The sequence below is a fragment of the Lissotriton helveticus genome, chromosome 1_1, assembly GCF_964261635.1.
Source record: "Lissotriton helveticus chromosome 1_1, aLisHel1.1, whole genome shotgun sequence".
Taxonomy (NCBI): domain Eukaryota; kingdom Metazoa; phylum Chordata; class Amphibia; order Caudata; family Salamandridae; genus Lissotriton; species Lissotriton helveticus.
In genome coordinates this window covers 1,007,951,414-1,007,978,763 of record NC_136057.1, presented here as the reverse complement: position 1 = coordinate 1,007,978,763, position 27,350 = coordinate 1,007,951,414, and the positions used below count along the sequence as shown (strand labels likewise).

Genomic DNA, 27,350 nt, shown 5'->3' with positions numbered 1-27,350 from the left:
CCAGTTGTAATGCAAGCTAGTCAGCCTGGGACAGGGGCAAGGACTTAACATTCCTGGACTGAAGAACTGTATGTAGGTGCTGATGGTAACACATTTCAACCACCTCCGCTGCATTTATCTTGCACCACCAAGTTTGAAAAGAATATACGCAATAGAACGACAAACTGCACATGACATGATGAGAGAGAAGCCACATATCTGGATATAACGTAGGCATGTCGGGCGCTATCGGAGTATTGGGAAGAGGTGGTTTTGTGACTTAACCTTGTGACGAGGATTGGGCTTCATACCTCAAAGCCTCCTTAGTGTTGTACCTCAGCCTAAACATCGGAAAATGCAACTTAAATGTGCAGCACTGGCTAAGCGCTGTAGGGCAATTCTCCGGCTGTCTAGCAGGGAGCTACAAATGAGAAACATCAGGACAGATGAGAAGACTGAGGAGGTCTTGAGAAAGTGGGCAGTCATGATAAGTAACTGAGTCGTTAATCATGTGGCGGAAGAGAAGTAGGATGTACAACACTGGACACTGTAACTGACTGAGCTGATATGATGTGGGACTGTCACTGACCTCCCTCCCTGTTGGATGAGATGAAAGGGGGCCACTGAACAGTGTTTAAAATACTGAGGGGCCCGAGCTCTGTCCATGGAGGGGGCTGAGGAAAAAAGAGAGGTGGGCACAGAATCTCATGCAGGTATATATAGATGTCATGTGTATAGATCAGTGCGCCAATTTGTGGTGGTTTGCGAATGTCCAGGCAATGTATAAAGATGCCTTTAAACTCTGTATTTATCTGTCACATTAGCTGCGCTTCAAAGACATAAGTCACATGTAAGGCCATGTCTTCAGACAAATTGCTGCTTATTTTTTTAACATGGAGTAGGGTGCTTACAAATCCTCTCAATTTGCAGTAAGAGAAAGAAAAGCAAACCAATTATGGGACAGTCTTGCTGGAAGGGGTACAGGGAGTATGAAAGGAAGGCTGTATAATGTCATTTTTTAAAATACGCCATAAAATCTACATACCTGTAAATGAACTGTACACATTCAGTACAGTGGCGGCTCCTCCGCTATGGTGAGGAGCGCCGCCCAATTGAACAAAAGGAAAACTAAAACCATAATAACTATAGTTATTATTTCAGTTTTCCTTTGTAGTCATTGGCTCTCGAGATGGGGCTGGGCAGAGAAGGGGAGAGCAGTGCTTTGCACTCAGCATGTGGGCATGACTGCTTGACCAGCCCTTCATGATCGACGGCTTCCAGACCAATCACAACACTACATTGCAGCGTTGTGATTGGCTCAGGGGAAGCCAGGAGCCGGGCACTGCCTGCTGCAGGACAAAGGAAGAGGACAGTGGAGAGGTGGCAGCCAGCCATTTCAGTGTTTTTTTTATATTTTCTTCGTTGTCGTCCCTTGTCCCCTGTCTCCCCCTGCCCCCTTGGCCACCGCATCACCACACAAATCTGGTAGCAGCCGCTACTGATTAGTAGTTAGTAAAGCAATTTGAAGCCGATTTTATTTGTAATTCCTAAGTGCAATGGAAGCAAAGATTTTAGTAGGATAAAAAAAAATCAAGACACTTTACTCAGTAATGAACAAATTCTGAATATTCACTGAAACTCATTGTCATCTGTGTGCAATATACTTTTATCAGTAAAACTATATGTTTGTGCGAATTTAAGTGGCCATTTCAATGGAAAAAGTGCTGTCTGTAAAATCAGTGCGCCACCACATGATGCTTTAGTTACATTGAACTTTTCTGTTCCTACCAGAAGTAGGAAGCACACATAGGACCCCTAAGCTAATCACAAAGCTGCTGTCACAATGACAGCAGTGTCATGATTGGTCTGAGCGCTGTTGTTCGGCGCTCAGACAAGGACTATTAGCCTGTGCATGTTCTCCACCCAGGCTGTACAATACAGTTGATAGAGAACATATATAGTCCGCATGATTGTTTGGCTGGCCCAAGACGGCCGGCCAACCCATCAAGCACACTTAGGTGCCCAAACCACCCTTCCCTTGCTGGCTGTGACGACAGCCCAGCCCCGCCCCATAAACCGGCCTCAATACAGAAAAATATAATGAAAATTGTTAGACCTTGTTTTTGTTGGCTATAGGACTCTGGGCAATTTACCACTGCTGATCAGTGCTAAGGCTATATGCTCTCTGTCTAAATTGTGATTATGATTGGTTATACACGATTGGCATATTTGACTTAGTGGCAAGTCCATAGTAAAGTGCAAGATGTTTGCCAGGGCCTGGAAATCAAACACTACTACTGGGCTTCCAGCACTGGTTGTGCTTCACACATGAGTAGACCTGTAAATATATATCAAACTACCACTGTAGTGAACTGCCCTGTTAACCTGGCAAGTGCACCCACTTTCCAGGCCTAAACCTTCCCCTTTCTCAAATGTAGGACACCCATAAGGTTGGGCCAAGGAACTGCATGGTGCAGCGTATATGAAAGGTAGTACATGTACTGGTGTGTGTGACATGTCCTGATAGTGAAATACTGTGTATTCTGTTTTTCACTGTTGAAAGGTTGTCTGTCCCATAGGCTAACATGAACTGTAACATTTTACATGTGTAACTTTCAATAGGGACAAGATAGAAAATTCAGTTTAGGCTCTCTGAACTCAGAATTTATTAACACACCTTTTTGTAAAGGTGGTTTTTAAATTGTGTGTTTCAAAATGCCACTTTAGAAAGTGAAAAAAATCTGGTAATAGTGCCTTTAAGGGATTTGTTTAAGTATTCAGTGATTTTAGAACATAGATTATTGTTAAGCCCCAAATGGTGGCTTATTACAATCAAATGTAAAAATGAATTATATAATTATGTAACGAATCAAACAAAAAGCTGGACAAAAAACAGCTTGAAAGAAACAAATTCACACGGGTGTATACTTAGTAAAAGTTCAAGTTTATGTAAAAGAACATGGAATATAAAAAGGGTACAAATTACAAATCACATTGAGCAAAAGTGACTGAGATGGATATTCTTTCCTGTAGATGTTTTACCAAGAACACTTTTGCCGTAACCCATCTCACATAATAAATGACAGGAGAAACATCATTGGCTATACAATGAAAAATTCCTGAGACAATAATGACAAAGAAAATGGGTCGGTTTGTCGACGTTTTGGTCTTTTTTTGTGAAGGCATCTATAAGACCATCTTCAGGACGTGAGTTCTTATGCATACTGATGACCCTGAAAAATTGGGAACTTAGGCTTATGCTCCAGAAAACAAATCAAAATTAATGGTGCTCTAAAAAATCACAATTCAAATGTTGGTGACCATAGTGGGGCAAAGGCTCATCACGGTATTATATTTCTCTCCAATCCTGGTGTCTAATATTCCCAAAGGAATATTAGAGAGAGACAGACGTTACTGCAAAATTCGCAATTCTCACATTAGTTGCCTAATTCCTCCTCATTGTCCATACTTCTTTAATCAAAGAAGTATGGAAAATGAGGAGGAATTAGGCAACTCAAGACTAATGTGATGAAGAGATGAAACCTCCACTTTCCAACAGGCGGAAGCACTTTGACAGCTTCAGCCCACTGGAACCGTATTATTTGCTTTTGCTTTGTGGGAGCTGTCAGCTCCCGCCAAGTAAAAGCAAACAGCTATGTCCCAGTGTTGGGCACCCTGTAACATAGCAGGAGCCGGCCCTGGGGGTGGCAGTCTCCAGGGCCATAAATTGCTCCAGGAGGGGGCCGCCTTTCTTGTATTTGGCCATGGGAAGGTGGTGGTCTCTGGGTCCGGGAGGCCGCGCAAACTCCCTCTTTAATCTTTTTGGGGATGTGGTGATCCCCAGGCCGGGGGTTCATGTGGCCCCTCTATTCATTTTATTAATTGCCCCAGGGAGGTGGTGGTCCCGGGAGCCATGAGGTGTCTACGCATACCCCTGCATTACATTTTACATACGCCCTGGGGAGGTGGTGGTCTCCAGGGCTCGGAGTCCACTGGCCCCCCTGTGCATTTTAGTTATAGCCCTAGAGAGGTGGTGGTCTGCGTGCCCAGGGGGGATCCGCGCTGACAACCGCATTTACTTTGACATAAGCTCCGGGGAGCTGGTGGTTCCCAGGGCATAAAAATGCCCATGGAGGGGGGCATGTGTGATCCCCTCCTTTAATGTAAAAAAGGAGGCATGCCCCGAGGACCTGGCCTACCCAGGGGCTTAATTAAAAACAAGTGTGGGAGAGTGTGCTTGTTTTTTTTCTTCCTTTTTGTGCTTTTTTGCCATGGTGGTACTCCTCTGGGACCCCAGGACCAAAGCTAAGGGGTCAGGGTATTCCTAACCTTCCCGCTTATCTTTTTTTGTCACTTTTATGCTGCAAATACTTCCTGGTTGAAGGTTGGCAGTCAATCAAAGCTCTGCAGATCTCTGCACAAGCTTGTTATTATTTGTGTATTAGCCAATATCGCAGATAAACACATTTGATTTGTTTTACATTTCTTTACATTTTCTTACATTTCCAATAACTACTGAACAGATATACACCACATAACTGAAAGCGTAATCTGTGAACCAAAATCTACTTTTCTGCCAAATTTGGTGTAATTCAGTCCAGTGGTTCGGGCTGAAGGCGTGTCTAAAGACTGTGTGGGAATTAACATGGAACATGCACTTTTTCTGCCCTCACACCTTTATCCTGGCCCCTGCCTGACAGATCACCCTGAAACTTTCTTTGCAGAACACGATTCACCGGGGCACGGTTTGGGGGAACATTTCATGGAGATTGGTCAAACGAAGCCAAAGTTATAGGCAAGTCAATAAATGCTTTTCCTAAGCAAAGATGTTCGTAACTATAACTACCTACCGGCGACCACGTGTATTGTAACATATATATTTATAAATCACCACGTGGCAGAGCCCTACTCAACACACACTCCGCCCTGAAAGCTAGTTTGGCCATGTATTAAACCCCACTAAAAGGAAATCCGTTGTGGTCTGGAATTCCTTTCAGGACAGAGTGCGGAGCATATCAGTGCTAGGCACAGCAGATTGGCATGAACAGTCAACAGAAACTTAAAGAGAAACATTAAACAGCCATGTTTGTAATAGCTTTTTGAATTTAACAGGCTCTTCACATAGCCGAAAAGACGGGGGAAGTTTTACCCAATAAGATGGCGCTAAATAGGAAAAGGATCTACCACCAAATCTGCCTGTGCAGATGTGGTGTATTTTATTTTAGAAAGGACATGTTGGAAGATCTTAACACCTGAGAGGGCTGATACAAGCAAAGCTTGGAATGCCAATAGGTGGCCAATGCCTTAATTAATTAAGGCTCTCTGTGTCAGGCAGCATATCTTGAAGAATATGCATTTTTTTATGGGCAGCCACTGAAGGTCCCTTAAAGTGGAAGCCATGGAAGTACAGAGGGCAAGTAACAAATTGGCGGGGCAGCAGTAATCTGCACAAATTGAAGTTTAGATACCAAGGTGTTTTTAGCTGCTCCTAGAAGGGCATTGCCATAATCCAGGCAACTGGTAATGAAACCTTGGACTAGAGGCTTTCTGTATCTGAGGGAGCTAGGGAGAAGTCTTTCTTACGAGCTGCATGGCGGTATGGCAGGTACCACAGATAGAGTCAACTTGGGATTTCTTCAATAGGAATTGATCAGTTTTAATCACCAGGTTTGTTACTACCTGTTCGCAAAGTGAACCTGCTGGAATGTAACGTTGGAAACGTTGTCTCAAATAATCTGGACCAAGGCCTTGTAGCACTTTGAAGGCTATAGAGAGTGCATTAAATTGGATGCGTTTTCCCACGGGAAGCTTGTGTAGTTGGACCAGAGCTTGAGATGCAGATTTATGTTTCAGAGTACCTAGCAGTAACTGCGCTGCCACGTCCTGCAATGTCTGCAACTTGTGCAAAATGTGTTTTTGAATATTAATAAAGAGCATGTTACAGTAGTCTACTTTAGAGGAAATGAGGGCAATGACTACAGTTTTTTGGCAGCTTATTGGAACATAGAGCAAGACATTTCTGAGAATTTTCAGGATGTAGAAACAAGAGGGGGTGGTATGATTTATTTGACCTTTGAAGGATAACTTGGTATTGATGATTACTGCCAAATATTTTGCTTTACTGCTTGGGGTGGGCAGGGTTCTCAGTTCTTTAGGCCACCAGTTAGGGGACCAAAAAGGGGTTATTACTGAACAGTAGAACCTCAGTTTTTTGAGGAGTTCAGCTTCAGGCAGTTATTGTGCATCAAATTACCAATATGGAGCATGCAATCATGAAACTGAACTGCAGTGGCTTCAGGAATACCTGTTACAGACACAATGATCTGCGTATCTTCAGCATACAAGGCAAATGCAAAACCACAGGATTTTATCAACGCTGAAACTGGGGAGACATATAGATTTAATATGGGGTTTCTCAGGGACAAGCCCTGAGACACCCTGCAAGGCAGTGAAAAGGTTGGTGATATAAAGTCATCTAAGGAGACAGTTTGGATTTGATCAGCTAAGAAGGAGGTGATGAACTTGAGCGCTTTGTCTTTGATGCGAATCAATTTAAGTCGGTCAATTAGGAGAGTATGGTTAACTGTATAAAATGCTGCCAAAAGATCTAATAGTATCAGGGCTATGTTTCCCCTACAATCTATTGTCTGTCTGACTTCCTCAGTAAACATGATGTCAAGGGTATGCCCTACCTCATGTGTGGGTCCTGACACAATTTGCATGAAACTAAGCGATTCCAAATCTGCCAGAAGTTGAATTGCATCCCCATCCTCCCTATTTCCCCTGTTAAAATGTAATTCACCCAAGAGCAAGAAGTTGTTTGTGGCCAAGACATGCTTCAAGAAAATCGATTAAGGACTAAATGAAGTCTCTCTCCCGCCTTGGAAAGTGGTACATGTGTGCTTACTTCAAGGAGTTCCTTGCCGAAATTGTGATTTTAAACACATAGAGCTCCACCGACTTCGAGACTAAGGTATAAATCAATTCCACCTGAATGGAATCATTAAAAACAATGGCTGCTGCACCACCAGTTCTGCCCTCCCTGTGTAGCTTAAGTAAAGAGTAATGATCTGGAAAAGCTAGGGGAATACTCAGGAGTGTGGCCGCATTCAACCTGTTTCAGTAAAGAAACAACATTTAGTAGACAAGATTAGAGATTAGATCCCAGATTTCAGTAGCATGTTTTGCCAGGGATGTAACATTACAATGAAGGCCCAAGATTCCCTTTCTCGAAAGTTTAACAGACAAGGGAGGAGTCAAGCGACTTTAAGCGGGATCCTACAAATGCAACACATTGTTTAAATGTTCGTCAGTGGTCAATTTATCACCTGGTCTACAATTAAGGCAACTGAAGCAGCAATAATTGCATGAAAATGGACTCTCTAATAAAGGAAAGCGCTGTTCGCAATCCCACATAGAGTTTTTTATAGTCTTAAAATTAGTCCGGAAATGAAAAAGCACAGGTATAGAATAACATAGAATCATAGGTGTCATTCCAAGAAAGCAGGGTCCTGGCATCTGGTATCGTCCAGGCATGGACGAGAGCAGACTGGATTGCTTTTGGCATGTCAGCGGCGCACCAGCCATGCACCCATGCTCAACTGACTCTTAAATAGGAGGCAGTTGATGTCTAAGCCGCCAACCTGCTCAGAATGGTGGCGGCTAGACAGGCATGGTTAGCTCCGCAGATGGAAGCTCGTGCCCCAAAAGAATGTTGCAGGTATACGATTGGCACTACACACATATAATGTATCTTAACTAAGCTTTGCCTTGCAGAAACTGTCAACTGTGTGCCTAGTGTGTGCTAGAATGTATTGAAAGCTAATAAACATATATTTTCAACAAAGTATTACATTTTATATACAAAAAACTAATACAAACACATACACAACATAAAACAAATAGAAACAAAAAAAATACCAACACACAATGCATATACACAGCAGTATCGCATACAAAGCATGACACAAATATAGGCACAGCTTAAAACAAAACAATATATAGTAGCACCCACCATACATAAACACACACGAAAAGCAAACATGAAAATACACGTTAGTAAACAGACAGACAGATATACATATAGTAGATTAATGGAAACTTTCTTTTAATTTCAGAGTTGATGCTCTACCTCTCTGGTAGCCACAAACTGTATCAAAAGGCCCTCCCATGTTCCTATTTCCTGTGTGAATAAGTACCCTTGGTAATTTATAACTAGTACTGACATTGAGGTTAGTACAGGAACTATATTCATAACTATAAGCAATCAAACACTATCCACCATTCTTCATAGGATCAGAAGGGATACTCGTGCACAAAGTGCCTGTAGGCACACCACTAGCAGCGATCTTAAGCTACACCAAGATATGGCATTATAATACACCAGATTGAGGATACCTCTGAATCAGTAAGAATATAAACCTCTTTAGCGCGACATTCTGGTGGCCTCTTCTCAAATACAATTCATATACATTAACCCCTGTTCCATGTGTTCAATTAATAAATCAAACACTGAAAACGCTCCTGGAGTATTGCAACCTATCAATGAGCCTTTTAAAGCACTTCAATTACCCATGAATATTTTAATAAATTAATATCCTTGTCAAGTTACAGTCACCCTCAAAAGTAATCACTTCTTACACGCTTACACCACAAAGATAGCGAATGTAAACATCTTGGCTCATGCGCTCTCCACCAACTGAATTGGCATAGCTCTTTCTAGACCATACATACTGTTAAACAGATTATCTGATAATGCCACCCAGCCGAGGCCCATGCAGTTAACACCAGTGGGGCCCGGTTGGGGGGGGGGGGGCGTTGACAGATGAGGGAAAAATTATTATTTATTTAATTTTACCTCGTGGCTGTCTGTCGAACACACCCCCACCGCTCAAACGTACATGGGCCACGGCTGATTTGTACTGCTCATTTTTAAAAGAATTGTGCTGGCTTCCACAACTAGAAGTCCGTTTCTCCATCATCTACCAGCCTCAAACTGATGGTCAGATGGAAAGCCTAAACAAGCAACAAGACCCTCTAACAACTACTTTTGTTCTGTCTTTCAGGAAAAGCAAAGCAAATGGACTTCCCTCATCAAAACATAGGCACTTATATATAACTTTACAATTTGATCATTATCAAGAGTTTGCTCTTTTTTGGACAATGCACATCATCCTTTTTTTTACCATGCAGTTTTACATCCATTGGTGTTCTGTGGTACCCTAAACACAATAGCACATTATCAAATATTACACACAATCACCAAAACATTTGAATATAAAACTTACAACCACAAGTTTTTGAATTCTTCAATATATTGTTTAGTCTTTCGTAATAGCATCCTTGGTGTACTTGTTGTACCTGGACCAGGGATTGTCATAATACAATAGTTAGGTGGTGGGCAGTACTGTAGCGTGGATGTACATTGCTTATTTTAATTATTTTCTGCTTGATCCAATAATCAATATAGTTTTATGTGGCCTAACTTGCCAACACCTGTTTCACTGTTATTCAGGTACAGGCTGGTTCTTCTCAACGCAACCGTAGTTGAATAATGTATACCGTTTTTCTAAACCACATAACTACAGTGTAATGTTTACACACATGCAGTGTATCTCGCAAGGTATGTATATCACTGCAAATAAATAACTTGTTAACACCTAACTAAAGGTTTATGAAAATGCTCATACATGAATGATTGCAGGTGTGTGGTGAACTCTCATGTGAAAAATATATCTGGGTGGTACTCAGGTGAATATGCTAATGTCGTTGTTTGCAAAAACGATAAGCTCTTAAGACTAAGCAGTATCCATTTCTTTAGTTATGGTCAAATGGCAAATATAGCTAACATATTGTTCGAGGTATTCCTGACATATAGTGTCATAAAACAATTTTGGTCCAAGAATAGCACTTATTTGATACCTGATAATCATAGGTCCGGTGTATACCTTAGGGAGGAAAATCGCACCATAGGGAATATTAAACTTATCATGAAACACCAGAAGCATTTTAACTAGTATAAGATCCAGAAGTTAGGTGGTTGCTATTAAGTTAGAACATCACCTTATTTCGATTTGTATAGGAGAAACCGACCATAAATCAAATTCAAAAAATCTTTATTTCGATTTAGAAATCATAAACGACAACATTATAAAAAAAAATGACAGCTTTAAAACCAATGGGGAAACTTATCATGTAGCAAATGTCATAGTACAAAATAACATCAGGGCGATATATCAAATTTTCATCCAATCAGTTACTAAGGTAGAAGCATGCAGGCGGCCATGCACATTGATTATGTGCAAAGTGAGCACATATATCATTTAGGGGGTAATCCAATAGGGAAAAGGAGATTGATGCAGGTAAGGATGATATTCTAAAAATGTATTAAGGTAGTAAGTAGATAATATTTGGATATTATGATTGGAATACCTATGTTGATTGAAGATGATATTAGAAAAGACCAAGGTGGTGTATAGTTTTTTTTACCTCATTTCGGTGTGACTACAGTGTCACTGTGGTCTTGTGGCATGTAAGTCGGAGGTACTGCAGTATCACGCAAACCACCATGCTGTGAGGAGTATCAAATACATTAGGCTGCCACACACAATACATAATATGTGGATGTGTCATTAATATGCAACTTCTTTAAATATTCACACTATAAAAAATGATTCTCCTTTTTAATATTGTTGAATGGTCTCTCACTCACAGGATGAATCGTGTCAAACAGTCTCTGGTTTAACTTCCTCTTGTTTTAGGAGACATTTATAATCTTTTTTGGGTGATACTTTGACATTTCCTGTAATACATGTTATCCACATTACCCTGTCACAAACGACTAATGCTAGCCCTTTCCATCTTAGATTACATAAATCAAACATTGTGACTGCGCCTTCTTATGACCAGCTAAGGTGTTCTATTTTCCTACCAACATGTGAACAAAATACAGAACATAATGATGTATGCATGTAAACCATAACTCATGTGACAGCCCATTGTATTTAACATTCATCACACCATATTGGTTGGCAAGATATCCATGGTATGACTGACCTACATGGCAAGAAGACCACAAGTAACATAGTAGCCAGCAACATTAATGTAATGCTCTCTTAATATAATATCACCTAGCTTCTGAATCACACGCTGACCAAATTGTAGCAGAGCTATCTTTCATGACATGCGTATGCTTCCTTACAATGTATATTTTCCAGCTTATTCTTTCAACGAAAATCAATAGGATTATCAGGTATAAGAGGACCACTATTCCTAGACCATTATAACTTTATTACAAGGAGCATCTAACAGGCAGAATTAGTTGAAACTGACAATATAGTTATAAGCAAGTGCTTGAGTGCTTCCGCCAAATATTTTTTACAGAAGAATTTACGGGACACCTTTCATTAAATATTCTGGTTATTGATCTCTAAAGTTAACATTGAGCATTCAAAATAAATGTGACTCATAGATCAGCATCATTTACATGCAATATACACAGCACAGCAAATGAAGACACACATGTTCATACAAAGTCTGACCGTCTTGTGTGATCTACTTATTCATCCATTATACTGTGGGTTGGCTATTCAGTCACTGGACACTTTTATACACCTATACGCAAGTGTTCAATGGGACTTTTAGTGATGTGAATACAAGCCTCTCATTTTCAGTGAAATAAACCTTTTCTCATGAATTCACTGAGAACGACTGATAGAAATTACATTGTACATTTTAGTTTAGAAGAATGTGTTGTATTGTTTATTCAACAGCATTTGCCAGGAGTAAGCTTTACCTGCACAGCTATGAAACTCATTTTTGGAAATGAGGCAACATACCAAAGCAGAGCTTATAGGTTCAAGCAAGCTGTGCTTTTGTTGCTAATTTACCGAGGACTTAATGGTCAAATTTATTTACTTGAGAGAGTGCTAGAAAAAGGTTATTTATTCCTAAACTATATAGCCTTCTCTAGCAGAGCAAATGACCTTGTAAAGATATGATCAAGCTCTGCTCCTTCCTCCAGGAACACCAGGAACCCACAAAAAAGAAATACATTTTAAAATACAGCTCAACAGGACCGTAAAACTAGTTGAATTATAGACCTTTTATGAAATATTCAAAGACACATTTTGACACAAGCTGAACAGACTGAGGAATGAGAAACCATGCTTAAAATGTGCAGTGTACAACACTGAAAGTGGATTTGGGGCCTAGTTATGTCAACTTTAGAGCTTTATTATGTTAAATACAGTGGGGCACATTTACAAGCCCCTTGCGCCACTTTTGCTTCACTTTTAACATGGTAAAAGTGACGCAAAAGTGGCGCAAGAGGCTTGTAAACCTGCCCCAGGGCATTTATATTGTTTACGACTCATCCATGTTAATAATTCATACAAAATTGATTCATTTTATGTTGTCTTCCACATTGCTCGTATCAAAAGTACGCATTACACTGGGCAAGACCTTACTGAGCAATATGAGTTAAAAAAAACACTAGAACCTTTTAATAGCCATATCGTTTCTTGCAATTTATTCCAAGGGCTAAAACTGTTAAAATTGTTTCTAGGGCCAGTATATCTGCATTGGGTACTGTTTTGCATCGATGTCATGGCAAGGATGCACCGCATTGCAGAATCCCATCATGCTGTAATAATGTTTTATATCCATTTCGTCACAGTGATTCTCAATGTATTTACTACCCGAGTACTTAAATTAATCATCAAATTTGATCATTATAGGTTCATGCCCAGTTTTCTTTACAAACGTCAAAAAGTCATCTGGCTTTAACCCCATGGTGGCGGAATTGGTCATAGGATGAAAGTACACTTTTTCATAGCCCCCTTCAAGAAAACGTGAATCCAGGACAAATTTCACATCTCCATTATCACAGAATAGGGCCAGTGGTGTCGCACAGCCTTGGCCCACTTTCAGTTTTTCTAACATTGTAGCTTCATCAGCAAACCGCAGATTTCCACTCCCAACGTTCAATTTTTTGGCAAGATCATTAAGGTTAATCTGTGTGTCATGAAGAACTGTAACTAACCAGAGGCTTTTCTTCTTCTTGTCCGTTAGAAATATATGTTTACTGTGAGCTCTACTCAAGTGCTGAACATGAGGCATAATTTCTTCAACTGTGAAAACCTCGGGGTGTTCCAGGCAGACGGTCTCGATGTTGAGAGCCTTTAGGTATTCCTCCGGCTCCGCTCGCAGCCCGGTGCTGGACATGGTGGCCCTGCGTGGCTGGCAAACAACCCTCTGAGCAATATGACAATGCATCTGTTAACATATCTATGCATGATTCCACTTTTGTGCACTACCTTTGAATATTACTTGTAATTTGAGTGTTAAATAAACACCAGGATCTCAATGAAGTGAAGTATTTCGGCTCTGATCATTTTGTCATGGCTGCGTGCCACATACTTAGAATGCTTTCTTCAGAGTTACAGGGTGTTGTGACATGTTTGTTTCTTGAAAGTCACTGTGTGCTCAGATGAAAGCTGCAAGAATGTGCAAAGTGGGACAGAAACATTGGTGCCCTTAGTAAATAACTTGTAGTACCAAAAAATTATTTAGATGATGGAAATGTATGCGAATTCAACCATCAGCTACTATGAAACAGTGTAAAGTGGTTTGCTGTGGTTTTGTTCTGTAGTGTTGAACTTTGATGTGTTTTGCCTAAAGTGTGCAAAAGTATTGTTTATATTCACACTTTGGTATATTTGTTCATATTATTATCATGCCACCTATAATTATAGTAACTTTGAGTTCCATTTAGGTTATCCAAAATAAAAATGATATACTGTTAAACAAAAAGTGATGCCTAGAAGCTTATTAAACAATTGTCCAGTAGCTTATTATACATAATACATTATCTATATGAATGTGAACATGCTTTAGTGAACCCCGTAGTTTTGATATATACCATTACCTAGGTTCCCCAGACAATACAGGTTTGCCCATTGCCAGTCCTTGCATAGTCACCAAGCAGTATCATTACTCAAGGGCCCCAGTGTACTGTAAGTCAATGGTACAATCAAAAATTCTAATAAATGAGAGTTTCATTTATTAGAATCAGAGCACTGCAAGGAAGCGTGCAATGTCATCTTATGTTATGTGAATTACAGAGTAGTATTCCACTTAGATATCATGCTGCTAAAGAAATTGACATAACCGCACCAGGTGCTTTACCAGTATATCCAGTTTTTCATATCCAACTACAACAATAGCAACTACAGAAAATCGACCACTGCTATATCATCAAGGTTGGTGTGTATAGAAAAAAGTATTTGTACCATTTTTAACATCAACATATATTTACCATGATGATATTTATAGAATGCATTTGTTTGATTAGAGCTTCTTGCACATTGGCTTGCCCACATCAAGCCAGGGGAAATGTATCAAAGAGCTGGAAATGTACCATAGGCTTCCAGCGTCCCCATGATTCAAGTTTTTTAGCTGCTATTTGGACACTGGGCTAAACATTGTATTAACTTTACAGCAGTTTCTGAGTAGCAGCACAGTACAGAGCAGTCAGTAATGATATAAATGTTACACTGCCCTTAACGGAGCCTGGAGTCGAAAGTCGAATCGGACTGAAGTCGGAACTTCAGAAATTGGCTTGAACTATATCTTTCATAGAGCCCCTCCTCTAGTGATATCAGCCTGCTTCCTACGGGAGTGTACTCTATGCCTTTAAAGTGCTCTTGACTTCTTTAGAGTCTGTCTCGGGCTGCTTTTTCACGCTCTGATTCTTGCTGCAGACGTCACCTCAGTCACAGGCCCAGTACAGGCACCCTCTTACCCTCTAGCCCAGGGGTACTCACAAACATTTGTCCAGGGGCAGCAAAGAACGGTCTGTGATGTGACTGAGGGCTGCACTGATGAAATCAGGGTGGTGGCAGGGGGTCTGGGTGGGTCAGGGAATGTGTAAAGAGGTCTAAACAAATATTAAATAAATGGGCAAGCATTTATTTGTAGGTTAATAAATGCTTGCTCGTTTATTTAACATTTTTTTCTGATTATTAGTGTTCAGCAACTAAACAGCACCTCATGCTGCCGTTCATCAGGGGGCCGCATGTAAAGGTCAGAAGGGCCGCAAGCGGCTCCAGGGCCGTACTTTGAGAATCACTGTTCTAGCGCATCCCAAAAATTGTGCCTGCTCACACATTGTTCTCCATCAAGTAACGCCCTGAATGACCCATATTGTTCATTCATTTGGGTTACATATAGCCCTTACCTTGCTCCTTTCATCTGCTAGTTTATACAAATTGTCTTATCTGCGCTTAAACTGCTTCTTCTTCACAAGGGTGGCTGCGCCTGTTCAAAGGCACTAGTAGTCCAGGAGAAGGGCTCCCGCTCCAGTGAAGCGAATTAGCATAAATATATTAGTGCTGTACCCTTTTGCCTGTTGTTTGCTGGCCATTCCTGTTGCCACCTTATACTGACTTCTTGCCTCCGTGATTTCCCTTGTGGGTGAGAGAGACCTCGCCGGACCCGCATCGCGCGTCCCGTAGCGCCGCATTTCAAGTGTGTGCCTACCTGGGAGAGGATCTGTTACCTCGGGGCGCGTGGAGCTGCCAGCAGGGCTGCGAGCTTGGAAGCAGGGACTCAACTTACCAGGAGTCCCTGCGAGCCCTATTCGCAACACCTGGGCTGCTCTCCCTGCTGGCCCCGCCCACCCGCCCATAATCTCTCCCCCCTCATCTTAAAAGGAGCTATACGTGCCGCTGCGCGGGAGCGCGCCCGGGAGAAGCCCGGGACAAGGGCGGGACCGTCTGTGGCCGTCCGGGGCCGGAGGAGGCCGGGCTGGGCCAACCCTCTGACATTGACTCTAACGGACTTTATATGTTCAAGTATATCGCTGTGTCAGATAAGTGCTCACCAGTAAGTTCTGTAAAAGGGCTGGTTACCACAAGGTATGCCCGAATCCCCAAGTAGTATCGTTTCGATGACTCCACCAGTCGAGGCTGGGCCAGCAGTTATTGGACCTATAGATACATTTTTTAACCGCCCGGCCCAGATCATTGATAAAGAAATAACGCTTGCAGAGAGGCGTGCTGAGCGTCGATTATCTATTGAACTTCTAAAAAATCCTATAGATAAGCGCTCTGTACAAACCTATCCTGCATTGGTAACACCTTTGTCATCACTAAACTTGCCTGTTGTAGTCGAAATATGTCATGATGCTATCACTAACGAGGAGAACCAGGGTACTGTAGCTGACCTGATTTCATCTTGTGTGAGCCATACAGACTCTATAACATGTACAGCAGATGTATGTGCTCAGGTTTCCTTGGCCCAACCTAAATCTGGATCAAAAAGGAAAAGGACTACTGTACCTAGAAAATGTTATTCAGCAAAACCCCCACACAAACTTAGAAAAGTAAACAAAAGTACGTGCCCCAGTAAGGCTGTCACTGAAGTAAGCCGTAGTAGGGAAATTATACAAGAGGGGGATGTTGTACTATTAGACAGCCCAGATCCTAGTACCACTAATTCTCCAGACACTGGTTTGGCAATGGCAGATAAACCGCCACTCCCCTGCAACCTGTTTCCTGACTTAGAAAGGTTGCTACGGTCAATTCTGCTCCCATTAGAGGAACGAATTAGAAAGCTTTCCGACCGGCTAGACCATTTTGAGCAGGTAACATTAGATAACTTTTTCTCAACAAAGGCATTAATAAAAGCCCAGGCAAGGCTGGACGAAAGTAGTAAGTCCCAGAATACTACTCAATGTGTATCACAAGATAAGGGACGAAGGCAACAAACTAACTCTCCATTACCACCCAAGACAGGTAGTGCGGTTGTGAAGAGACCACTTAAGCCTCTTGACTTAGCACCACCGGGACCCGTTAAAAATTCCCCTAATATTGTAACTCCAACTCAGACTGCGGCGCAACAACCGCCGCTTAGTCTAAACTCTTTGGTTACCATGGGAGCAGGGGAAAATGCGTGTACTAAAACGGGCACTGCTCTACCATCTGCCCCACTAACTAGTAACCAGCCTACAGCAAACAAACCTATACCCCGCCCTGTTCCTATAGTTCCCATACCGTCCTTACCACCCCCGATAAAGCCACCTCACAAGAAACCCCCCATGAACCGTACCCCAGATTCCTTCCCCTTTGTAATAGTCCTTATAAATGTCCCACCACTTTCAACGGGTCAGAGAGAAACCTTCCAGATGCTTAAAAATAAGGTCATGCACTGGCTAAGGGTGAATCGGCCTCTACCAGGGGAAGTTGATGGACTAATATTGGGGGTAAGGAGAATAGATTGGATAGGCTCTACCACCAAAAGCCTGGGGGGGGACTGTATTGTGGTCAACTTTCAAGGTCCAAGGGTGGCAGGATGGATAACAAGACAGGGATGGGGCACAAATAATGGAGGAATTGGCATTGTTGACCTTACTTTTTTTTACCCACGTCCTACCAGTGTTTCGACTAGTCTGCTTAATGAGCAAAACTGCCCCTCTAGTCTTCCATGGCCAGGGATTATTACACCAGCTCCACTGCTACAGTGCCATAACCATATCACTGGCCCGACTTATAATCCCCCGGGTGGATGGCAAGATCTAGGGTGGGGATGTTGACAGACCCTTGATCACATGAATACTAGTAGGGGAGGAAATAGCAGGAATCAACAAGGGGATTGTCTTGAACTTGATTCAAATGTTGGTTTAACGCTAAATGTTTTGAATATTGGCACTGAGATCTCGAATATGGTGGAAAGCTGTGGGGAAGTAGGTGTCAATGATGGAGCGGGGGAGTTACCCACACTAACTGCAAATGTTGATAATGATATGGATGGGGGTAGTATGAGGAAAATCATGAGACTGGTTGGGAATGATGAAAGCTCAATGAACCACCAATCATGCTCTAACACAAATGCAGCACGTGGGGATGGGCTTAGCTCTGGGAAGTTTTTATCTTGGAATATTGCTGGGCTGGGCAGCAAGTTAGAATCACAAATCTGGTTAGATTTTATCAATGGGTTCGATGTGTGTTGCTTCCAAGAAACATGGGCCTGCGACCCTGTTTTCCTCCTAGGGTATTTAAATTTTTCAATTCCTGCCTCTAGAGGTGCTAGGGGCCGGCCAATGGGAGGGCTTACAGTATGGATAAAGCAGGACCTGGGTATTTCTATTAAAGTGTTGGATTTGGGCCATAGTGACATACAAATGTTAAGACTGTCCTCTGAAAGGTGGGATGTGATCGATCTGTATAACATCTATGCAAGAGGTACCAACTCAGGGAGTTCTTCCATCTTAGAGGCATTGTCCGCCTTTTTAGAAACTAAGTCACCAGGCAACAGAGTAGTAGTAGCTGGGGATTTAAATAGGACCTTCGAGCCACTTGAGAGTACAAATGATCCCCTAGGTCATGATGAGGACATGCTCTGGGGAGTACCATCTTTGTGTTTAAGTCCTGTCAAGCGGTGGACGAAGGACATACTGCTACTAAACGCCATGTGTATGGAGCATGGGCTAAGAGCCCTAAATGGGAGGACATCAGGGGACAAAGAGGGTGCTTGTACATTTGATAATGGTCATAGTAGGAGTAGAATAGATTATATAATATGTAGTCTTTCACTCTGGCGGGGGGTTCACGATATGGTTATCAGGGGTAGATTGGAAAGCGATCACAATCCCCTTTGTGTGACCCACAAATGGTGGAATGTTGGGCCCCAAAACATGTTCATAAGAAATGACCAAATCCCAGTAATGGCCAACGATATGCGAAGGTTCAAATGGCCAAGGGTACTAGCAAATGAAGAAACAATGACCTTTATTAATGTTGAGGTGGATAAGGCTCTTACTTCTATGGAAGTGGCAAAACCTACAATCCCTGGTTCCAGGGATATTACAGATTTTCACAACAACTTTTTCTGTCTCCTAAAACCGCACTTTATGCAACCACAAAGCACCAAAGGGAAAAAACCTCCTAAAGTGGCCAGGTGGTTTAAATGTCAGTGAAGGTCAGCAAGATTGGCATTGGGCCGTGCTATCAGAGAAAGAGATAGGGCTGCAATTAGTGCAGCCAGGAAATTGTATAAAACAAGCATTTCCCAAGCAAAGAGAAAATGGGATGAAGAGCACTGGGCAGAGTTGAAGGAGGCTTCCAGTAGTAAGGATTCCAGGCTTTTTTGGAAGATTATAAAGTGGGGTAGAGGCGGTACCCCTGATAGGCCTGATAATAATGTAGCTGAAGAAGCCTGGGTTGAGTACTTTAGACCACAATATGCAGAAGTAAAGAAGGTCGGGATAGGGGAGGTGATATCGCCAGTCTTTGCTATTGATAACCTGTTGTCCCTTAAGGAAGTTGAAATAGCAATTTGCTCAGTCCAAGGTGGGAGGGCACCAGGGTTAGACGGGATACCCTCGGATGTCTTTAAACAAGACATGAAGAGATGGGCGAGGTATGTTTTTTTATTGGGTAACGCCATTGCCAAGGGAGGGGTGGTCCCTGAGCTGTGGCAAGGTGCCGTTATCATACCCATCTACAAAAAAGGAGACTGGTCTCTCCCGGCTAATTATAGGCCAATAAGCTTGATTGCTACCATACAAAAAGTTGTGGGGAAAATGGTTGTAAATCAACTTATGGACTGGGTGGACAATAACAATGCTCTTTCCCCCTACCAAGCGGGATTTAGGCGGGCCACCAGCACAATCGACCAAGTTTTTCCTATTCACCATTTTGCGGTGGAGGACGGTATTGCTTGGCAAAGGCTGCCTGTATGTTGCATTTGTCGACTTGCGGGCAGCCTTTGATTTGGTCCCAAGGTGCAAGCTATGGATGGTTTTACACAAACTAGGCATTCCAGCTGAACTCCTTACCCTAATCATGCGATTGCATGAATGTAATTTTGCTAGAGTCCAGTGGGGTGGGAATGGTGAGTCAACACCAGATTTCCCGGTAGAAAGGGGGGTCCGCCAAGACTGTGCAATGGCACCCCTACTTTTTTCACTATTTATTAATGGGATCGTGGGGAGGTTGTTAGATGTCGGTGTAGATGCTCCTTCGCTAGCGGGCGTCAGGGTCCCGATCCTGATGTTCGCTGACGATACCCTAATTATGTCAAAGACTCCTGCGGGCTTACAGCGTGCCCTAAACATATTTGATGATTTTTGTAAAGAGCACGGTCTTGAAGTAAATGTGGGTAAGATGAAGCTAATGATCTTTTCCCCGCGCCACAAAGCCCACGCTAGGGTATCCTTGAATAATACTAAGCTAGAGGTGGTTAGGGAGTTTACATACTTAGGGGTCCTAATAGCAGATGGCCTGGGTTGGTCACATCACCTGGACAAAACAGTTTTAAAACATCAGCAAATTTCGGGGACTTTGCAGGGGGAACATAGAAAATCTAAAACCAAACCCATCAAGCCTGTCCTCATAGTGTATGATGCAAAGGTCCTAGGTGCGGCCCTATATGGTGCAGAGTTGTGGGCCTGGGAAAAGTTATCGTCCCTACAGACATCAGAGAATAAGTTCCTTAGAGGAATTACAGGCGTCCCCCAGAGCACTCCCCTAATTCCACTGTTTCTCGATCTAGGTAGACGATCAATTAGTGATAGAGCGCGATTGCGCCCCATTCTCTACTGGAGACGTCTCTGGACAACTCCAGAGATTAAACATTATGCAGATGGATTCCTGGCAATAATTAAGGAAGATAACTTTCATAAGATCGACTGGCTAAAGAATTTACGAGCCATGTTAATCAAACTGGGCCTTTCTAACCTCTGGACCAATCCCCAGGGGGAAGTTTTTCCAAGTAAAGAAGCCCTCAAGTCTCACTATTGGGACTGGGTAGATAGCAGCCTTCTGAGTGGCACGAGATCTGATTCTATGGCTGGTCGCTTTTTGGAAGTCAAAATCTGTCCTATTTTAGAAAACTATTGGGACAGTATTACTGCCCCATTGGACAGGAAGTTAGTCTTCCAGTTAAGGTCTGGATCCCTTCCGCTAAAAATACTAACTGCAGGCTGGCAGAGTTCGACCTCTATATGTTGCCCAGCGTGTAAAGCTCCTACAGAAAGTCTAGGCCATTTTCTATTTGTCTGTGATGCTTATTTGTTACCAAGGAGGGTATGGCTAACTCCAGTTTGTAAAAATCTTGGGACACGACACAGTGTGGTGGCTATGAGAATCCTATGTACATCCACTCAAGAGTCGATTGTCCTTGGAGTGGCCAAATATCTGGGGTGGGCTTGGTCAATTAGGCGGAGGTTGATAGGTAGGCTTACTTAATTTTATGTAATTTTTAATGTAGTCCTACTGCAATTTGGACTTATTTTTATGTGCAATTCTTATTGTCTAGTATTGTATGAGCTTGCACAACAGTTTTTTAGAACATGTATATATAATGATGAATGAATTAATCGTTTTTATCTGTAATGTATTTGATTATGTGTTGTGCTTTTATGAGAAGTTATCTCGAATAAAGCTTGTAATACTACTACTACTACTATTAGTGCTGTACTGATAGCATACTGTGCTCTACTGTCTCCCGCTTAAGTCATCACAGAACTTCATCACACTAATTTATGTTATTCTACCTTACTTGGGCTAACTGTTCAATACAGGATGTTGATCTATTGTCAGTTGTTTGTTTTGATCTAGAATAATTGTATCCATATAATCACTTCTAAATTCTGTCTATTCAGCCCAGCGATGAGTCGCCCTGGCAAGGCAGGACACACCTCAACCCCCCAAGTGACTGTCTAGAGTGGATGCACATCCCCTGCTCCTGTCACTCCAACACCAGATGCTGAATACATAAACAGTCAGAGGCTCACAGGATGGTAAAGTAAGAAAATTCCCACTTTCTAAAAGTGGCATTTTCAAACATAGAAATGAAAAACCACCTTCACCAAAAGGTGTGTTAATAAATTCCGAGTTTAGAGAGCCTAACTTCATTTCTCCATCTTATTCCTATGAAAAGTTACACTTGTGAGATGTTACAAAGCAACTCCCATGTTAGCTTACGGAACAGATAGCCTTTCAATAGTGAAAAACAAAATACACAGTATTTCACTATCAGGACATGTCACACACACCAGTACATGTCCTACCTTTCACATACACTGCACCCTGCCCATGGGGATAGCTTGGGTCTACCATAGGGGTGCCTTACAAGTAAGAAAAGTGAAGGTTGGGGCCTGGCAAGTGGGTGCACTTGCCAGGGCAACATGGGTGTTTAAAACTCAGCGCACCTACAGTAGTAGGTCTGAGAAACATGTATGGGGTTACTCGTGTGGGTGGCACACACAGTGCTGCAGGCCCACTAGTAGCATTTGATTTACAGGCCCTGGAACACACTGTGCACTTAATTTGGGACTTACCGATAAATCAAACATGCCAATCATGGATAACCAATCATGTCATATTTTTAAAGTGAGCATATGCACTTTAGCACTGGTCAGCAGTGGTAAAGTGCCAATAATCCTATAGCCAACAAAAACAGGGTCAGAAAAATAGGAGGCAAAAGAAAAAACATTTGAGGATAAACCTGTCATAAGGGCCAGGTCTAACAATCAGTGACCAACTTACATTCAAGCAGATTCAATTCTGGGAGTGCCAACAGCCTATCTTTGTAGCATTCCATGGCATGCCTCAGTTGCAGATAGCAATAAAACTGAGAGGAAGGAAGGCTACATTTGTCTGCTAAAGCTTGAAATGAGTGCATATGGCCATCCCTCTACCACATATCACCTTTACAACTATTAAAAGACTACAACGGATTCAGAACTCGGCTGCCGACTATTCTTACATATAAAGCCACAAGACCATATCTCCCCTACCTTGAAAGCACTGCTTTGGTTACTGGTTGCCAGAAGATCCACGTTCAAGCTGCTTTGTTTCACTCACAAAGCGATACATGGAACAGGACCACTCTTCAACAGGGATGAAATCACCAAATACATTCAACAAAGGAACCTATGCTGTAGAGTAGAACCTCGCATCAAAATCCCAACGTACAAGAAGAGAACCATGGGTGGCACATCCTTCTCTGTTCAAGCAGCCAAACTATGGAACTTTTTACCCCCAACATAAGATCCACGGATAACCACCTTATTTTCAGAAAACTAGTCAAGAATTGTCTCTTCCCTACATAACCACCATATGCAAACAGAAATATGCAGAATATCCCTTGTATATAAGCATTTATTTGGCCTATAGATTTGCACTTATATATGTGTATTGTTTTGTATAAACATGTATATTAATTATGCTTTTGAAAATATAGATATCGGTTAGTTCTGCTTAACAGATGTACATATGACTGATAGTAACATTATACTATGTTTTAATATGTATATTAGTGACTGCATAAATAAATAAATCTGTTATCATAATTATTTATCTATAATTGCTTCACTATTGAATTACAAAAAATAAAAAACAAATAAATTAATTTAAAGTACAACACTTGATAGCCAGAGTTTATGAAATGCATATTTAATCCATATATACTACTTTTCTTATGCATATATATACCTTCCATGTACTTATGTATCGATATATGTTTATTTTCTTAGAATTCAGCATATCCAATGCACTACCCTATTTCTCACCCTATACTGCTCTCAATATATCCTCTCCTCAACTCTCTGACTCATCTTAAACCTCATTCTACTACTCGTTCCAAAGCACTACCGTATTTCTCATCCTATACCTCTATCAATATACCCCCTGCCTCCACTCTCTCATACATCCCAAACCCCATACCACTACTACAATCCCCAAAATAACCCTTTCTAGACTCTTTCCTCCTCTACCCATCCTTGAATCATCTCATACCTCTCTTACTATTCAGATCTCCAAACAAGCCTTTCTAAACCCTTACACCTAACTCGTCCCCCTCCACCAACCCTTTACCCATCCCAACCCACCCCCACTGCTATGAATTCCAAAAGTTCTAGACCCTTCCCTCTTTTATCTCTCCTTCCATTTTCTATCTTTCCACTATTCCTTTTCAATCCCCAAAACAGACTAACATGTTGGGTCTGATGGCTTAGTGGACTAATGCGTCCATTGCCGGGGCCTGTGTTTGACCTCCTGGTCACAGGTTCAAATCCTGGTGGTTCCACTCAGCCTTTCATCCATCTGAGGTCGATAAAATGAGTACCATTGAGTTGGGTAACAATGAACATCTGTTATTCAGCGCCAAGAGACCTCTGAGTGAACGTGCGCTTTACAAATACACATGTTATGTCCACCACTCAAATTAATTTCTTATTTCCCGATACTAACTCCCCTCCACCTCCCCTTTACTCATCCCAAAACCCCTCCTACCACTATAAACTCCACAAAAAAACTATTCTAAACCCTTCTCTCTTTTACCCCTTCGCCATTCCCCTTAAATCTAAATAATGGACTAACATGTCCACCACTCAAATTAATTGCATATTTGCCTATACTAATTCCCACTGATCCTGTTTGGGTTCCAGAGTAGTGTGCTACTCACAAAAAGCGCTTCAACACCTAATCAGGGGTGGCAAGCGCTATATAAATGCAAACCTTTTCCCTCTTCTATCCCTCAACTACCCTTCTCTAGCCAAACAACTTACTAACATATCCGGCACTCAAATTACTTTCATAACTCACTATACTAATTAACCGCTAATCTAATCCTTTATGGGTTCCAGAGTAGCATTCTACTCACTGAAATATCTCTTCACCACCTCACCAGGCGTAGCAAGCGCTATATAAATGCAAACCTTTTCCCTCTTCTATCGCTCCACTATCCCTCTCAACTCAAATAACTGACTAACATATCCACCACTCAAATTACTTTCATAATTCACTATAGTAATTCACTACTAATCCGTTATGTGTTCCGGAGTAGGCTGTTACTCGCCGAAAAAGTGCTTTGACACCTCGTCAGGGGTAGTAAGGGCTATTTATTTTGCAATTACAAAACAATACAATCCCTCCAAACATCATTCAAAGTAGAGATGCCAATTAATTCTCACAGCTGGAATCCGACCAACCCCACAGTCTCAGGGAGCCATGACCCATGTCAGGAAAACTGAGATCTTAAGCTCAAACATCTTTTGGCGCACATGCTTAAACACCAGCAGGTATATTTCTTGAATTACTAATTTTGTATAGGGGCAAATATCAAAGAAACCATTGCAACAAAAATACGACAGATCTATTGCTTTCAAATGTTTGTACATTTTAATAGGGCTTTTTGTTTAATAGATAGCATTACCAATTTTTGTCAAAATGAAGCACATTTATTTTGGGTCGTTCTTACTACTTATTTACTGATAAAATAAAATACGAATTTTGTACACAATGTGCTCTATTTTGCACATCTGAAAAGTGGAGAAGATCGTACTTTATTTCCCACTACGCAAACTTTTGTTTATTACATTCCAAAGCGCAATGGAACAAAGTGGTTATGTCCCATATTTCGCACTGCTGCAAAACTTTACATAACCGGTGCCACAAACATCTCCAACTCTATATAACGCGCGCGCTACCTGTTTGTCTGTGCATCTATACTTTGTTATCAGAATGATTATATTGCATAGTTCGCCTTGGTGACAAGTTCAATAACATTTTCAGGGTCGGCTCCCTTTATGAAAAGAACCTGAGAAAAGCTTCATCTTTTAAATTATATCGAATCCTCAAACGTCAGTATCATTAATATATGAAGCAGTGCTACCTGTAGAAAGAATACAAACACCCACCTGCCAGGAGCAGCTCAGTGCTGTCGCGGCAAAGGCCCGGGGCCGCCTGGCCGCCATTCCTCTCTCTGGTCTGTATGTATCTCGGAGCACAGTGCTTGTCACCCTCGCGGGACACCAGCCTGGTAACATTAAACACTGAAGCTAGTGCCTCCGCAGCCTCCTGCACATTTCTCCGGGCCCTTTTCAAATGCCTGCTGAGCTGGGTGAACAGGTCACACACGTTTATGTGCAAGTTACCAAATACTTTCGACGGTGCCCTCCCTCGTTCACTGTGCTCAGCAGCAGAGCTGCGCCCATTCTGAATCTTCCGCCTGCCTTACAAATACCGAAGAGTTCACCATAAAAAGTGTAATTGGACTCTTAACGTGTACATGGCTGTTTAAAGCGTGTCATAAATGCCAGCCTGCTCAGTAGTCGAGCTGTTCCCACTTTCCATTGCGGCATCCTCCGCCTCACCCTTACAAAAGCCTGAACTCCCGTTCATTAAAATGCCTAATGTTTACCTGACCATATAAAAGCCAGGTGCCTTGACCTCCTGGGTTTCAGCAGCCGATGACGGCGTAATGTTATCTATTAAGTCATATGAGTCCATATCAACAGGGGCAGACTGGGACAGAAAATAGGGGGCACCAAAATAAACATGACCCCTAAGTAGCTAATAAACGTGCCCACATGTGCAAATCGGGCCGTTTTGAACTAGTAGTTTGAACATTGTTTATAGCTGTTTTACAAGATATGGGAGACTGCATGCTTGTGATCTTGCTGCAGGAAATGTTTAAGGTAACATCAGGGAATTCAACAGTAAACACCTTCCCATCAGACTATAAAGCAGCTTCACAAAAATGCAATAGCTACAAACACAAAACAAATCGACCAACACTACATGTCAAACAGCTCATCGGGTGCTGCCAGTCTGCCGTTCAGGCCTGTCTGACCCTGTTTATCAGTAGGAGATATCTATTTATAAGCATCCAAACATTGTATGAAAAAATGGTGAAACATATCCAATAACAATTGTGGTGTTACTGTGAAGTTGAGATAGAGTGGTCATGCTAGAGCCTTTTCTTTTTGTTGTGGATCCTATTTAAAAATCATGACTTGTCTCCTGCATAGTCCTTGTGCGCTGTCACCAGTTAAAGGTGGTGTAATGGAAATACAACTGGTGCTAGTAGCTTCCAGTCCAAAAGTAAGTCCTAAATATATAGGAAAAGCAGATCTGAAGGAGAAAAATATATTTGTTTATTGAACATTTGTAATACCCTACATGGAGATCAAGGGTCTGCTTCACAAGGCAGAAAGGTGTACGAAGGATGAATGTTCATTGCTTTAAGCCCTCCAGGAGGAATATGAAGATGTGGCATGCTCCTTACTAGTGGTGTTTAGGATAGGGATTAAACTTGGATTATTTTTTTCAGAACCTGTCCCTCTTTTTTGCAGAAGGGTTGCAGCCGGGAGATTCAACGGACCTAAATGGGTGTGGAGAATCTGAAGCAGACTGGGGTCCTGGATTCAGAATCTGGCAATGCTATGATGATGAATGCAGTTGCCCAGCATCTCCCAGGTGTCTGCGATCTGGGTCTGTGCTGCTGAAGGGTCTTTGTAGGCAATAGAGCTGCATACTCTGTCTACTGGCAGAGTCATGCATACAACTTTAGAATCTAGGGGCCCG

At 42.0% G+C, this 27,350-nt stretch overlaps 1 protein-coding gene and 1 pseudogene across 1 annotated transcript in view; both read right to left on the bottom strand.

The window, feature by feature from the left end:
- The window catches only part of LOC144771782 (NACHT, LRR and PYD domains-containing protein 1 homolog), a 344,518-nt gene extending 318,588 nt beyond the window's left edge, over nt 1-25,930 (bottom strand). Inside the window, exon 1 of the mRNA XM_078656071.1 lies at nt 25,682-25,930. The gene's annotated coding sequence lies outside the window, so the exon portion shown is untranslated. The remainder of the gene's footprint in view (nt 1-25,681) is intronic.
- On the bottom strand, nt 12,494-13,227 carry LOC144771770 (prolyl-tRNA synthetase associated domain-containing protein 1 pseudogene; annotated as a pseudogene).
- Nucleotides 25,931-27,350: the final 1,420 nt, after the last annotated feature.